The sequence below is a fragment of the Oncorhynchus gorbuscha genome, linkage group LG25 (genome assembly GCF_021184085.1).
Source record: "Oncorhynchus gorbuscha isolate QuinsamMale2020 ecotype Even-year linkage group LG25, OgorEven_v1.0, whole genome shotgun sequence".
NCBI lineage: Eukaryota > Metazoa > Chordata > Actinopteri > Salmoniformes > Salmonidae > Oncorhynchus > Oncorhynchus gorbuscha.
The window spans coordinates 14076039-14093763 of NC_060197.1; the positions used below are offsets into that span (position 1 = coordinate 14076039).

Consider the following 17725-nt stretch of genomic DNA (forward strand, 5'->3'; position numbering starts at 1 on the left):
CTGTCGGTGATGTATACGTATACTGTGATGTATACTATACTGTCTACTGTGATGTATACTGTATACTACTGTGATGTATACTATACTACTGTCTACTGTACTGTCTACGGTGATGTATACTATACTGTATACTATACTGTCTACTGTACTGTCTACGGTGATGTATACTATACTGTCTACTGTACTGTATACGGTGCTGTATACTGTACTGTCTGTATACTGTGATGTATACTATACTGTCTACTGTGATGTATACTATACTGTCTATGTGTATACTATACTGACTGTCTACTGTACTGATGTATACTATACTGTCTACTGTACTGTACTGTCTACTGTACTGTACGGTGATGTACTATACTGTCTACTGTACTGTCTACGGTGCTGTATACTATACTGTCTACTGTACTGTCTACTGTACTGTCTACGGTGATGTATACTATACTGTCTACTGTACTGTCTACGGTGCTGTATACTATACTGTCTACTGTACTGTCTACGGTGATGTATACTGTGATGTATACTATACTGTCTACTGTACTGATGTATACTATACTGTCTACTGTACTGTCTACGTGTGTATACTATACTGTATACTGTCTACTGTACTGTCTACTGATGTATACTGTGATGTATACTGTCTATACTGTCTACTGTACTGTCTACGGTGATGTATACTATACTGTCTACTGTATACTGTGATGTATATACTGTCTACTGTACTGTCTACTGTGATGTATACTATACTGTACTGTACTGTCTACTGTATACTATACTGTACTGTACTACTGTGATGTATACTATACTGTCTACTATACTGTCTACTGTACTGTACTGTGATGTATACTGTATACTGTACTGTCTACTGTACTGTCTACTGTGCTGTGACTGTACTACTGTGATGTATACTGTACTGTACTGTACTGTCTACTGTCTACTGCTTTTGATACTATACTGTCTACTATACTGTCTACTGTATGTACTACTGTACTGTCTACTGATGTATACTGTACTGTCTACTGTACTGTGTACTGATGTATACTGTACTGTCTACTGTACTGTATACTGATGTATACTGTACTGTCTACTATACTATACTGTATACTGTCTACTATGACTGTATACTGTACTGTATACTGTACTGTATACTGTGATGTATACTATACTGTACTGTCTACGGTGATGTATACTGTACTGTCTACTGTACTGTATACTATACTGATGTATACTATACTGTCTACTGTACTGTCTACGGTGCTGTATACTATACTGTCTACTGTACTGTCTACTGTACTGTCTACGGTGATGTATACTATACTGTCTACTGTACTGTCTACTGTGCTGTATACTGTGCTGTGATGTATACTGTCTACTGTACTGTCTACTGTACTGTATACTGTGCTGTATACTATACTGTCTACTGTACTGTCTACGGTGATGTATACTGTGATGTATACTATACTGTCTACTGTACTGTCTACGGTGATGTATACTATACTGTCTACTATACTGTCTACTGTGATGTATACTGTACTGTCTACTGTACTGTATACTGTGATGTATACTATACTGTCTACTGTACTGTCTACTGTACTGTCTACTGTGATGTATACTATACTGTCTACTGTATACTATACTGTCTACTGTACTGTCTACTGTGCTGTATACTATACTGTCTACTGTACTGTCTACGGTGATGTATACTGTATACTATACTGTATACTGTACTGTCTACTGTACTGTCTACGGTGATGTATACTATACTGTCTACTGTACTGTCTACTATACTACTATATACTGTCTACTGTACTGTCTACTGTGATGTATACTATACTGTCTACTGTACTGTCTACTGACTGTATACTGATGTATACTGTACTGTCTACTGTATACTACTGTACTGTACTGTATACTGTACTGTCTACTATACTCTATACGGTGCTGTATACTATACTGTCTACTGTACTGTCTACTGTGTGATGTACTGTATACTGTACTGACTGTATACGGTGATGTATATACTGTACTGTACTGTCTACTGTGCTGTATACTATACTGTCTACTATACTGTCTACTGTACTGTATACTGTACTGTCTACGGTGCTGTATACTATACTGTCTACTGTACTGTCTACTGTACTGTCTACGGTGATGTATACTATACTGTCTACTGTACTGTCTACGGTGATGTATACTGTACTGTCTACTGTACTGTCTACTGTGACTGTATACTGTACTGTCTACTGTACTGTACTGTCTATACTGTACTGTATACTGTACTGTCTACTACGGTGACTGTACTGTGATGTCTACTATACTGTACTGTCTACTGTCTACTGTGATGTATACTATACTGTCTACTGTACTGTCTACTGTGCTGTATACTATACTGTATACTATACTGATGTATACTACTGTCTACTGTCTACTGGTGATGTATGTACTGTCTACTGTGATGTATACTATACTGTACTACTACTCTATACTGTACTGATGTACTGTCTACTGTACTGTCTACGGTATGTATACTGTACTGTCTACTGTACTGTCTACGTGTGATGTATACTGTGATGTATACTATACTGTCTACTGTATACTGTCTACTGTGATGTATACTATACTGTCTACTACTGTACTGTGATGTATACTATACTGTCTACTGTACTGTATACTGTATACTGTACTGTCTACTGTACTGTCTACTGTGATGTATACTGTACTGTCTACTGTACTGTCGGTGATGTATACTGTGATGTATACTATACTGTCTACTATACTGTCTACTGTATGTATACTATACTGTCTACTGTGTGATGTATACTGTACTGTCTACGGTGATACTATACTGTCTATACTGTCTGTATACTGTACTGTCTACTGTGATGTATACTATACTGTCTACTGTACTGTCTACTGTGATGTACTGTGATGTATACTGTACTGTCTACTGTGTATACTGTACTGTCTACTGTACTGATGTATACTATACTGTCTACTGTACTGTCTACTGTCTACTGTACTGTATACTATACTGTCTACTGTACTGTCTACTGTGCTGTATACTGTACTGTACTACTGTACTGTGATGTATACTGTATGTATACTATACTGTCTACTGTACTGTCTACTGTGATGTATACTGTACTGTCTACTGTACTGTCTACTGTGATGTATACTATACTGTCTACTGTACTGTCTACTGTGATGTATACTGTGATGTATACTATACTGTCTACTGTACTGTCTACTGTGATGTATACTATACTGTCTACTGTACTACTGTGCTGTCTACTATACTGTCTACTGTGATGTATACTATACTGTCTACTGTACTGTCTACTGTGATGTATACTATACTGTCTACTGTACTGTATACGGTGATGTATACTGTGATGTATACTGTACTGTCTACTGTAATGTATACGGTGATGTATACTGTGATGTATACTATACTGTCTACTATACTGTCTACTGTGATGTATACTATACTGTCTACTGTGATGTATACTGTACTGTCTACGGTGATGTATACTGTGATGTATACTATACTGTCTACTGTACTGTCTACTGTGATGTATACTATACTGTCTACTGTACTGTATACGGTGATGTATACTGTGATGTATACTATACTGTCTACTGTACTGTCTACGGTGCTGTATACTATACTGTCTACTGTGATGTATACTATACTGTCTACTGTGATGTATACTATACTGTCTACTATACTGTCTACTGTGATGTATACTATGCTGTCTACTGTACTGTCTACGGTGCTGTATACTGTACTGTCTACTGTACTGTCTACTGTGATGTATACTATACTGTCTACTATACTCTATACTGTACTGTATACTGTACTGTCTAATATACTCTATACTGTACTGTATACTGTACTGTCTACTATACTGTATACTGTGTTGTATACTGTACTGTCTACTGTACTGTCTACTATACTCTATACTGTACTGTATACTGTGCTGTCTACTATACTCTATACTGTACTGTATACTGTACTGTCTACTATACTGTACTGTCTACTGTACTGTCTACTATACTCTATACTGTACTGTATACTGTGCTGTCTACTGTGCACAGTGTGCAGTTAAAGTCAAAGCTACCTTTATGAATACAACCCATTCTTCTGACCTGAGTCATTTACATAATTATGTATATACTGTATGTGGCTCTGCTCACGAGTCACAACTTTTTATTAAAATATACACGATCTGGACTAATGCAGAGAAACCAGGATAAATAACCGCTCGTCGACTCCATAATATCAGTCCTACTGTGGTGACAAGCTTGTGACTGTGCCGCGCGGTAGAAATCATCTATGAGCCGAGGGTTGAGAAAGCAGCCGTTTTCACAGGAGAGGGAGGGAGAGGAGGAAGGAAACGAAGGACTCGTTGCGATTTCGCTGGAGAAGTTGATTAGGCCGTGAATCCACCTCTAATTCCATTTGCTCAAATGAATATGCAGTTTCAATCAGAGCTAATCAAATAATCAGCCAGCCGGTCGGAGAGAGGAGAGGCTGAGTAGCGGGGTTCAAACCGATGCCAGGGAAAATAAAGTCACCACAATTACACACCCCACTCTCTGCTGGGTAAGCACCGATCAGCATGTTAATACTATTAAAGACAAACAGTACACACAAGTACACACATACATGTATATTGACAAACACATTAATGTAATCACACAGTCCACAGGTTAGCATTGTATGTATGTCCGAAAGGCAGACTTTACACAGGTCATATCAAGTGAAGAAGGGGATATGGGGACAGAGAGTGACTTACTGTGAGGTCGATGTCACAGTGACAGATGATGTCACTTTTGGGAAATACCTGAATTGTCCATCGGGACCTGTAAGTTATACTTCAACTGATGTTGAGGGGATTCTAGTACCAGTTATCTGCTCACTCTACCAAGCTATATTATAATATCCACCCAGATATTGTATCCGAAGGTTCAGCACACCTCTACCCTGCTGGGGCTGCTCTGCTGTGTGTGTGTGTGTGTGTGTGTGTGTGTGTGTGTGTGTGTGTGTGTGTGTGTGTGTGTGTGTGTGTGTGTGTGTGTGTGTGTGTGTGTGTGTGTGTGTGTGTGTGTGTGTGTGTGTGTGTGTGTGTGTGTGTGTGTGTGTGTGTGTGTGTGTGTGTGTGTGTGCAGTGCTAATGGATCTGTCTTGGGCAGGGACGGAGCATGGGGCTGATAGATGGGACCGCTCTGTAGCTAATTAACCCAGACACACACACAAACACAGAAAGACCTACTGTAAAACAATCTGACAGAGAAGGGCGGACATGCGTCAGGATAAAGGGTGAGGGGAGAGACAGTTACACACACACACACACAGTTACACACACACACACACAGTTACACACACACACACACACACAGTTACACACACACAGAGAGAGAGTTGATGGGCTGTATGCTGCTGCAACGACACAGTGGCTGGTCAGGGTCGATGGTGGTTATGGAGATGAAGACTCAACTCAAACAGATGACTGAAACAGAGGACCTGTTTATGCGTCGCATAATTCCACCATCTTGTCAACTCCCCTTTTCGACTGTGTTACAGGTGAAGATGAGGAGCTACAGTAACAGATTGTATCCACAGAGAATGATGACATCATCAGTTGTCCTCCTGCCTGATGATAAGCACGACATGACACTCGTCAAGTTCCCATCCCAGCAGGCCAATCTGCACCGTAGCACCCAAATCTGCCAATTAGGTTAATAAGGCCCTGTGGAGAGTGTGTGTGTGTGAGAGAGAGAGCAAGAGAGAGAGAGAGAGAGAGAGAGAGAGAGAGAGAGAGAGAGAGAGAGAGAGAGAGAGAGAGAGAGAGAGAGAGAGAGAGAGAGTGCGTGCGTGAATGCTGTGTGTGTTCCTGCATTAATTCATGTTGCCAGGGTGATTCTGAGAGATGTAGCTAGCTATAAGCTCTATGTAAATGGCTCAAATCCCCTCAGCACAAACAAATAAAGTACATATCAAAGAAAATAAAAACAATCGCCTTATTCTGTCAAAATTCATCCTTCAATCCTGACCCAAGATCCCAACAGAGATTTTTAATTGCTTCTAAACAACATTACTATTCTCGCCTGTTTGGAGAGCCGAGCTGGATGGATAGAGGGAGAGGAGGAGAAACACCGGAAGGAGAGGGATGGGGGAGATAGGTGGGAGGAACTAAGAAGAGGGGTGGAAACAGGGAGGGTAGAATAGAGAAGAGAGATAAAGGGGAGAAAGGGGGAGAGAGGGATGAGAGAGAATATTTCCCCAACTTGGCTCCAGCCAACTTAATCAAACGTGGATAACTTCCACCTCTCCTCAATCCTGCAGTGATTCCTTACCCCCGACTACAGCCTCACACATACAGCTGGCATCCAGACCTGGCCAATCAAATTGCCATTCCAACACACCGCACACAGGGCACTAGATAACAAGGTGACCTAATTAAAAGAGATATACAGTAAAGTAGAAATAAAATATGAAAAACATTCAATTAATAGACCACGAATGAGAAATTGAATATTCGTACATTGGTGATATTGACATGCTAGTAGCACAACCTGCAGTGCACTCAGCACGGTGAAGATAACAAACATTTCATCAACACGTGTGGGTGTCAGTGGCTAGGTACCGTGACCACCATACCAGTCAAATTGGCACGTTTAGATGTTGATAGGGCAGGTCCTTTTTCCTTTCCTTTCCTTACTCCTCATTCAGGAAGAGCTATTGGTGAGGCAGTATGTTGTTACAGACCTCTGCCAGTCGCAGGCCTACTCAGATGTGTGAGTTTATGGGTGTTTGGAACTGTGTTGGAGGCGCTTTTGGCTTTGTGCTCAAGTCAAGGTAATATCGTTATTGGCAAACTGTCACGTTCGTCATAACGAGGGGACCAAGGCGCAGCGTGATATGAATACATTCCTCTTTAATGAAAGAGAACACTGAACAAACTTTAGAAAACGGGATACGTAGAAATGCATGACTGTATACTTTGGATAAAACGCTAAATGGCATATATATATATATGCTGACATGCCACTAACCTTAGACAATAAACCACAAAACCAAGATGGAAAATGGCAACCTCAATAGGATCCCCAATCAGAGACAACGATAAACAACTTCTTCAGGCCACCATAGACCTACATATACCTAGACATACTAAAACCCCATAGATATACAAAACCCTAGACAGGCCCAAAATACCTAGACTATAGAAAAACTAAACCGACCACCCTTGTCACACCCTGACCTAACCAAAATAATAAAGAAAACAAAGACAACTAAGGTCAGGGCGTGACAGTACCCCCCCCCCCAAAGGTGTGAACTCCCGGCCGCAAACCTAAACCTATATGGGAGGGTCTGGGTGAGCGTCTAACCTCGGTGGCGGCTCTGGTTCTGGACGCCGCCCCCCTTCTCTACATTGAGTCCGCTCTTGTATCACTGACCCGGGGATCATTATCGGAGGCTCCGGACTGCGGATCCTTGCCGTAGGCCCTGGGCTGGGGACCCTCGCTGCGTGGATCATCGCCAGATGTTCTGGACTGAGGACCGACGCTGGAGACCCCAGACTGGGGACCGCCGCTGGAGACCCCGGACTGGTGACCGCCGCTGGAGACCCCGGACTGGTGACCGCCGCTGGAGACCCGGACTGGTGACCGCCGCTGGAGACCCCGGACTGGTGACCGCCGCTGGAGACCCCGGACTGGTGACCGCCGCTGGAGACCCCGGACTGTGGCCCGTCGCTGGAGACCCCGGACTGGTGACCGCCGCTGGAGACCCCGGACTGGTGACCGCCGCTGGAGACCCCGGACTGGTGACCGCCGCTGGAGACCCCGGACTGGTGACCGCCGCTGGAGACTCCGGACTGTGGCCCGTCGTTGGAGACCCCGGACTGTAGCCCGTCGTTGGAGGCCCCGGACTGGGGACCGCCGCTGGAGAACCCGGACTGGGGACCGCCGCTGGAGACCCCGGACTGTGGCCCGTCGTTGGAGGCTCCGGACTGTGGCCCGTCGTTGGGGGCTCCGGTCTGTGAACTGTCGCTGGACGCTCTGTACTGGGTACTGTCGCCGGACGCTCTGGACTGGGTACTGTCGCCGGACGCTCTGGACTGGGTACTGTCGCCGGACGCTCTGGACTGCCGAGGTGCACTGGAGGCCTGGTGTGTGGTGCCAGAACTGGTGGTACCGGGCTGGGGACACGCACCTCAGGGCGAGCGCGGGAAGGAGGAACAGGGCATACTGGGCTCTGGAGGCGCACATGAAGCCTGGTGCGTGGTGTTGGCACGCACCTCAGGGCAAGTGTGGGGCGGAGGCGCAGGATACACTGGACCGTGGAGACGCATTGGAGTTCCAGAACATAGAGCTGGCTCAAGACGTCCTGGATGGATGCCTGGCAAATGCGAGGATCTGGAATAGAGCGCACCAGGGTAGAATAGAACACTGTAGACACCGTACGCATCTCTGCATAACACGGTGCCTGACCAGTTACACGCTCCCCACGGTAAGCACAAGGAGTTGGCTCAGGTCTCCTACCTGACTCATGCAATATCCTCCTATGCCACCCCCCATTTTTTTTTATTGGGGCTGCCTCGCTAGCCGTGTACCTTCATATCATTGCTGTTCCTCTATTCGCCGGTATTTTTCCTCATAGTATCGCCATTCCACTTTCGCTGCATCTATCTCCGCCTTAGGACGGCGATACTCCCCCGGCTGTGTCCAGGGTCCTGCTCCATCTAATATCTCCTCCCAGGTCCATTTCCCCATTAACCTCTTACCTCCACCCGACACGCAGGCGTCCAATCTAGACATCTGGAAATGCAAATGCGCTACGCTAAATGCTACTAGCACTCGTTAAAACTCAAACGTTCATTAAAATACACATGCAGGGTACTAAATTAAAGCTACACTCGTTGTGAATCCAGCCAACAAGTCAGATTTTTAACCTCTTAAGACTCTAGGGGCAGTATTTCATTTTTGGATAAAAAGACGTGCCCGTTTTAAGCGCAATATTTTGTCACGAAAAGATGCTTGACTATGCTTGGAATTGATAGTTTTGGAAAGAAGACACTCGGATGTTTCCAGAACTGCAAAGATTTCCACTGTGAGTGCCCTAGAACAAATGCTTCAGGCAAAACCAAGATGTTTGAGCGACCAGGAAATGAACAGGATTTCTGAAGGTACGTTTTCCATGATCGCCTTATATGGCTGTGAATGCGACAGGAATGAACGGACACTTTCTAGCGTTTCCACAAGGTGTTTGCAGCATTGTGACGTATTTGTAGGCATATCATTGGAAGATTGACCATAAGAGACTACATTTACCAGGGGTCCTGCACGGTGTCTGTGTGGAAATTGGTGCGCAAAAGTCAGCTACCAGTATTTTTCCATCCGAATCAGAGAAGAATGCAGGCTTCCAGGGACGGCATTTCAATGAAGAGATATATGACAAAACACCTTGAGGATTGATTCAAACAACATTTTCCATGTTTCAGTCGATATTATGGAGTTAATTCGGAAAAAAGTTTGACGTGTAGGTGACTGAATTTTCGGTTAGTTTCGGTAGCCAAATGCATAGTAACAAAACGGAACGTTGTGTCCTACACAAGAATCTTTCAGGAAAAACTGGACATCTGCTATGTAACTGAGAGTCTCTTCATTGAAACATCTGAAGTTCTTCAAAGGTAAATTATTTTATTTGATCCCTTTTGCTGGTTTTATTTGATATGTTGCATGCTAAATGCTAACGCTAAATGCTAAGCTAGCTATCACCACTCTTACACAAAGTATTGATTTTCTCTGGTTCTAAAGCATATTTTGAAAATCTGAGACGACAGGATTGTTAAGAAAAGGATAAGCTTGAGAGCAGGCATATTTATTTCATTTCATTTGCGATTTTTAGAAATCGCTAACGTTGCGTTATGGTAATGAGCTTGAGGCTGTAGTAATGCGACCGCATGCGGGATGGGGCGGACTATGAGGTCAAAATGCTTTTCGTCGAAAGCATGAGAAGCTATTATCTGATAGCATGCAACACTCCTAAAGACCCGCAGGGGACGTAAACAAAATAATTAGCATAGTCGGCGCTACACAAAATGCAGAAATAAAATATAAAACATTCATTATTGACCATCTTCTTTGTTGGCACTCCTAGATGTCCCATAAACATCACTATTGGGTCTTTTTTTCGATTAAATTGGTCCATATATAGCCTAGATATCGATCTATGAAGACTGTGTGATCAAGGAAAAAAACAGCGTTTTATAACGCAACGTAATTTTTTACATTAAAAAAGTCGACGATAAACTTTCACAAAACACTTCGAAATACTTTTGTAATGCAACTTTAGGTATTAGTAAACGTTAATAATCGATCAAATTGATCATGAGGCGCTGTATATTCTATAGCTGTACGTCTTGAAATAATGTCCGGGTAAATCTCAAGCAAAATATCCGGTCGGAGACCGGAAGAAATGGGTTGTCTCTTGTCCGTTTGACCAAGAAACAAATCCTAGGCAAATGACAAGACTGTTGACATTGTGTGGAAGCTGTAGGTATTGCAACCTTGGCTCCAGGTAATGTGGTTTCTATTCAACAATACATTCAAGTGGCGCATTGATATATTTTCCAGTTTTCAGTGATCAGATTTTCCTGCGCTTTTCGATGAAACGCACATTCTGTTATAGTCACAGCCGTGATTTAACCAGTTTTAGAAATGTCTGAGTGTTTTCTATCCACACATACTAATCATATGCATATACTATTGTTATGGATACAGTTATCCTGTGTGTGTGTGTATCCTGTGTGTGTGTTTCTTTTCTCTCCTTCTCCACTCACAGGTGAAAATCATCACTCCCCAATCAGTCAACAATCAATCATCAATCAGAAGACACACCTCCTCCTATTTCCTGACCTATCACAGTTCCTTCCCCATGGTTTAAAAACCCCATCATTTGTCTGTTCAAAAGCTCAGCTCAGCTCAGCTCAATCTCTAGCTCAATCTCTCTGTAAATGCCATGTCTGTAGGTCTCTGTGTTTCACTCTCGCTTTATGTCTTAACCTCTCTTTTGTTTTAAGCACCTCATAGCACTTTGTCATCACCTGTGAGTATTGTTTTTGTTTATGGTGTTTGTGTTTGATTGCTGGTGGGAAAAGGGGGAAACCAAGACAAGTCGCCCATGGGCATACACTACCCGTAGGTGAACTTTGTTAAATACACTAGTTAGAACTGGGCGGACCACCCACTGTATTTTTGGTTAGTTAGTTAGCTGTTGTTAAAGTAGGCTAGTCTAGCTTAGGGGTGTTTTTGAATACTTATTGTTTCTTTCCATAACAGACTTTCCTTGGGTCCAGCTCAGCCCCTTTTCCTGCTCCCCCCATTACCGTGTGTTTATAAATAAACCTAGAGTTTGACGGTAGATTTCTGTTGTCGTGGTTATTTCGTTCACACTTTTACTTTGTCACAATAATAATTTGCATGAGTTATGTTACGGATCTCATTACCATCCCCCCTAGACTGTCGGGCCAAAAGGGATTCGTAACAACTATATTCCTGGCACGAGTAGCAGGGCGCTGAAATGTTGCGCAATTTTAAACAGAATGTTCGAAAAAGTAGGGGGTAGGATCAACAGGTTAAGCGCTGTTCCTTCTTTTCAAGCTGCTTGATCCAGGTTTGGTGGGTTATTCTGTCACGTTCATCATAACGAGGGGACCAAGGCGCAGCGTGATATGAATACATTCCTCTTTAATGAAAGAGAACACTGAACAAACTATACAAAACAACCAAACGAACGTGAAGCTATATATAACGAGTGCTGACATTCAACTAACCATAGACAATAACCCACAAAACCAAAATGGAAAATGGCATCCCCAATCAGAGACAACGATAAACAGCTGCCTCTGATTGGGAACCAATTCAGGCCACCATAGACTTACACCTAGATATACTAAAACCCCATAGATATGCAAAAACCCTAGACAGGTATTAAACACCTAGACAATACAAAAACTAAACCAACCACCCTTGTCACACCCTGACCTAACATTTACATTTACATTTAAGTCATTTAGCAGACGCTCTTATCCAGAGACTTACAAATTGGTGCATTCACCAACCAAAATAATAAAGAAAAAAAAGATAACTAAGGTCAGGGCGTGACACAAACTGTTTATTTTTTGTATACTTTGTAAATAATGTCTCTGGTTTCAGCTCTCTCATCACCTGCACTGTAAATTAAATACCACCTATTTTTCTGCCTGATCTTCTGACTCTGACATAACTGTTGTTGCTTCAACCTACTAGGCTACCGTCTGTCTGTCTGTCTCTGTCTGTCTGTCTGTCTGTCTGTCTGTCTGTCTGTCTGTCTGTCTGTCTGTCTGTCTGTCTGTCTGTCTGTCTGTCTGTCTGTCTGTCTGTCTGTCTGTCTGTCTGTCTGTCTGTCTGTCTGTCTGTCTGTCTGTCTGTCTGTCTGTCTGTCTGTCTGTCTGTCTTGTCTGTGTGTGCGCCAGGTGAGGCAGATGCCGAATGGTTGAGGGACAGCTATTGGGGAACTGTGGGGGGATCTTGGAGGGTTCGGGTTTCACAAGATTGTGATCAGGAAAATGGAAGCTATGACATATATTTTATATCACTATCATGCACACGCACACATAAGGATGGTTCTGTTGCGGAAAGACTGATACATGTTTGATCGTGTCTTGATGCTGTATTGTTTGTCCTTCATGTTCTAATACTTTAATGTTACCCCTTCCTTTTGTTTTTTGTAATACATGTTTTTTTTATTAAAGAGCTATGGAAACAATCTGAGTCTGTGGATCCCTTGTGTGTATTTTAGATTGTACAACCCATAGTGAAGGGTTTGAAAGGATGAAGTGTCTGGTTGTATGTGTTGATTTTGCTTACTTTAATAGAATAACCTACTTTTAATAGAGGCTATAATCTAATGCTTACCTTAAAATTCAACAATGATTATCACAGTGATAACAGGAGGGATTGTGAAGAAAAGTTTTTAAAAGTTTGTACTTTTCTAATAACCAATTTGACTGGGTTCATGCAAGTGACTGATTGATCATGCCTGGGAAGAATCCTCACTATCAGTATAAGCAATTTGGCAGTACGCCCAGAACATTGTTTTGAGAACCGAAAGGGGTGTCTCAGTTTCAAAGTCTCAGCTTGGAGTGAGGAAGCCTCGTGAGGTATAGGTCAGTCAAATGCATGAACCAAATGTTAATGATGAATTAATTATGATTATTGAATGAGCTAAATCATGCAAATATAACTTGTCTTTGTAAGCAGTATATAAGAGAACTAACGGGACTGCACCGGCAGAGCTCCTGACAGACGTGTACTACTTGGTGCATACATTTGTTGGAACCTCTCCAGCTTGCTGATGATAAAGAATTATTTAATATTGACTTTAGGTGTCCCTGGTGGTAATTTCCACGACAGCTTCATGGGATATAGAGGATGATCTGGGCCAGCTCCAGGCATAAGCAAGTTAGAAAGAATTAGAAAGTTAAAAGAGTAGAATACACAAAGTGCAAGTTCAAAATTTGGTTGTGCATTAGCAGTATTTATCTTATGTCAGTCACTGACAATCACTCAATTAACCATGTCAGCTAACAATTTTTAGATTGGTAAGTTAGTCTAGCCAGCTATCTAAATTTGTAGTGATCATGGCTGAATACAGACCGGTCACAAAGGGCACATGCCTAGGGGCCCTGATCTCCAGGTGGCCCCCATTGATTGTGTTAGTTACTCTCACTTAGATATCCTTAACATGGCATAGGTCATGGGAAAATGTGTGGAATTGCAGGAAATTAGTTGTAAAACTGCTCATTTTTATCTGTGGCCCACAGCAAAATGAATACAAATCTTGCTTAGGGCCCCCAAAAGGCTAAAGGCGTGAAGATGAAGATGATTAAGCGTGAACTGGCTGGCCTCCTCCCGGTGTGCGGGGGGGAATGAAGTGTGATGTGATTTGGACTGGATAGAAGCATCATGTCAAAATCAGTACCGGGCATTGTCATTGGAGGAGCTGCTGTCTGACTGTCTGGGGGGTCTCCCAAATGGCACCCTATTCCCTACATAGTGCGCTACTTTTGACAAGAGCCCTGTGGGCCCTATGTGCCATGGTCAAAAGTAATGCGCTATATAGAGAATAGGGTGCCATTTGGGACGCATCCTCTGGCTGACTTGGCTGGCTGGATGTCTGCTGCTCATACATACTAATAGTATTGTGTGATCCAATGCATTTAGCACAAAGAGATGAGAGAGAAGCTGAGGTTAAAGATCTGCCTTGTACAGTATGTATTGAAGACCTGGAAGACATATACACACAAAGGCCCTGCCTACACACACACAAACACACAAAACACACACACGCACGCATGCGCACACACACACACACACACACACACACACACACACACACACACACACACACACACACACACACACACACACACACACACACACACTGAGGGCCATCCTCCACATGACATTAAATGGATCTATCCATCACTCTGCCACCACCCAACCATCGGACATACACAAAGGGCCACACACACACACACACACACACACAAAGCTGCAGTCATTATCTGTGTAGTAGGTGGACAATGTGGCTCATTGAGGTAGAAATAGCCAGTAGCTGGCTGACATTTAGACCTCAAATAACTCTTCTGAATTACTGCTGGAGGACTGAGCAGCCCTGCTGGTCTCTAGACTAGACACACATACACACTGAGCAGCCCTGCTTGTCTCTAGACTAGACACACACACACACAGAGCAGCCCTGCTGGTCTCTAGACTAGACTAGACACACACACACACACACACACACACACACACACACACACACACACACACACACACACACACACACACACACACACACACACACACACACACACACACACACACACACACACACACACACTGAGCAGCCCGCTGGTCTCCTGACTAGACACACACACACACACACACACACACACACACACACACACACACACACACACACACACACACACACACACACACACACACACACACACACACACACACACACACGCACACACACACACACACACACTGAGCAGCCCTGCTGGCCTCCAGACTAGACACACACACACACCACACACTGTGCAGCGCTGCTGGCCTCCAGACTAGACACACACACACACACACACCACACACTGTGCAGCGCTGCTGGCCTCTAGACTAGACACACACACACCACACACTGAGCAGCCCTGCTGGCCTCCAGACTAGACACACACACACACACCACACACTGTGCAGCGCTGCTTGCCTCTAGACTAGACACACACACACCACACACTGTGCAGCGCTGCTGGTCTCTAGACAAGACACACACATACACTGAGCAGTTCTGCTGGTCTCTAGACTAGACACACACACAGACACTGAATAGCCCTGCTGGTCTCTAGACTAGACACACACACCACACACTGAGCAGCCCTGCTGGCCTCGAGACTAGACACACACACACACACACACCACACACTGTGCAGCGCTGCTGGCCTCTAGACTAGACACACACACACCACACACTGTGCAGCGGTGCTGGTCTCTAGACTAGACACACACACACACTGAGCAGCTCTGCTGGTCTCTAGACTAGACACACACACACACTGAATAGGCCTGCTGGTCTCTAGACTACACACACACACACACACACACACACACACACACTCACTGAGCAGCCCTGCTGGTCTCTAGACTAGACTAGACTAGACACACACACACACACACACACACACACACACACACACACACACACACACACACACACACACACACACACACACACACACACACACACACACACACACACACACACACACTGTGCAGCGCTGCTGGCCTCTAGACTAGACACACACACACCACACACTGAGCAGCCCTGCTGGTCTCTAGACTAGACACACACACACACTGAGCAGCTCTGCTGGTCTCTAGACTAGACACACACCACACACTAAGCAGCCCTGCTGGCCTCTAGACTAGACACTCACACCACACACCAAGCAGCCCTGCTGGCCTCTACACAAGACACACACACCACACTCTAAGCAGCCCAGCTGGCCTCTAGACTAGACACACACACCACACACTGAGCAGCCCTGCTGGTCTCTAGACTAGACACACACACACACTGAGCAGCTCTGCTGGTCTCTAGACTAGACACACACCACACACTAAGCAGCCCTGCTGGCCTCTAGACTAGACACTCACACCACACACCAAGCAGCCCTGCTGGCCTCTACACTAGACACACACACCACACACTAAGCAGCCCTGCTGGCCTGTAGACTAGACACACACACACACACCACACTGAGCAGCCCTGCTGGTCTCTAGACTAGACACACACATCACACACTGAGCAGCGCTGCTGGTCTCTAGACTAGACACTCACACCACACACTAAGCAGCACTGCTGGCCTCTAGACTAGACACACACACACACACACACACACACACACACACACACACACACACACACACACACACACACACACACACACACACACACACACACACACACACACACACACACTGAGCAGCGCTGCTGGCCTCTAGACTAGACACACACACACCACACACTGAGCAGCCCTGCTGGCCTCTAGACTAGACACACACACACACCACACTGAGCAGCCCTGCTGGCCTCTAGACTAGGCACACACACCACACACTGAGCAGCCCTGCTGGCCTCTAGACTTGACACACACACAACACACTGAGCAGCCCTGCTGGTCTCTAGACTAGACACTCACACCACACACTAAGCAGCACTGCTGGCCTCTAGACTAGACACACACACCACACACTGAGCAGCGCTGCTGGACCGTCAGGGCTCTACATTTGTTACATGATGCCTCTTGGCAGAAAGAGGCAGGGACCAGGGCAAGAGAGAGAAGTGTTAGGAAAAGAGAGACGGAGAGAATAGGCAAGAAGAGGGAGAGAGAGAGAGGAGGATGCACTCCTCTGCTCCCATGCCATTGTGGATCGTGTGTATTCTGGTCAGCAGCCCAGCCTCAGTGAATCCCAGCACTCAGCCTGCCTCTACTAGACGGTTGTGTTGTGGTTGTCACTGAGCAGCACATAAGATGGTTTCAGTGATACAGCTGGATGGAACACAACAGATTGTCAAACACAGAGACAAACAGGCAGAAAAGCGCAGAGCAGAGTAGAACAGTCCTTCAGCATACAGAAGAAACAGGAGAAGGAAGGGGAGTGAGAGGGAGAGAGAGATGGAGAAAGAGAGAGAGAGGGAAAAAGAGAAGGAAAGGGCAACAGAAAAATTGGAACGTTCCCTTCATGTCCTCATTGAGTCTAGTTCTCTGTCTGGCAATGATCACGATACACTCACACCTGATCTCTTTAACGCCAGTCCTGAGCTAAGCAAGGCGCACAGAACATCTGCCAGTGTTACCTAGTGTTGATTTTTCAGGTGTTAAATTAACTCTGTACATTTTAAAATAACACTCGTTGGTTTAAAATAACCACAGTGTTGGTGTTAATAACCAGTTAAACAAAAACCACACCATTCATGATCATATTTCCCAGCATGCTCTATTGCAGGTAGATTTTTTTTTTATTATTGTTTTTTTCATAATCTATGTTTTTGCATTTCCATGGATTGATTCATCTTATGCTACTCAGATATAAGTAACATACA

General features: G+C 44.3%; 1 protein-coding gene across 4 annotated transcripts in view; it reads right to left on the reverse strand.

Moving 5' to 3' along the window:
* LOC124014402 (metabotropic glutamate receptor 8-like) overlaps nt 1-17725 on the reverse strand; it is a 263448-nt gene that overhangs the window by 169421 nt on the left and 76302 nt on the right. The window lies entirely within an intron of this gene.